This window comes from Penaeus monodon, chromosome 24 (assembly GCF_015228065.2).
Source record: "Penaeus monodon isolate SGIC_2016 chromosome 24, NSTDA_Pmon_1, whole genome shotgun sequence".
Taxonomy (NCBI): Eukaryota; Metazoa; Arthropoda; class Malacostraca; order Decapoda; family Penaeidae; genus Penaeus; species Penaeus monodon.
The window spans coordinates 1,226,176-1,226,478 of record NC_051409.1 but is presented as its reverse complement, the minus strand read 5'-3'; the positions used below and the strand labels follow the sequence as shown (position 1 = coordinate 1,226,478).

Here is a 303-nt window from a genome sequence, read left to right as displayed (position 1 = left end):
GATTGGCTGGACACGCAAAGACAAAACAGGACCAACCCACCTCTTCTTTTCCTCCTCACAATAATTTCCTTGAGCTTTCGTTTACGTCTGATATTGAACCGTTTGTGTGTCTCCTCCGGGCAGTGATGAATGGGCCATTAATAGGGGAATTCTGCACCCGCGTGTGCGTCGTCTCTATCCCTTTCCGATGATAATTTCTTTTCCAGAGTAATGTTTATGTTTGTTGGGCGCCTTTCATGCCGCTCAGAAGCCATGCGTGTATCTTTAATGGAAACTTTTATGGTGTTTTTGTTGTTGTTCTAA

At 44.2% G+C, this 303-nt stretch overlaps 1 protein-coding gene across 1 annotated transcript in view; it reads left to right on the top strand.

Annotated features, from left to right (window-relative positions):
* Positions 1-303, top strand: part of LOC119588796 — an 11,996-nt gene that overhangs the window by 9,980 nt on the left and 1,713 nt on the right. The gene's annotated exons all lie outside the window — the stretch shown is intronic.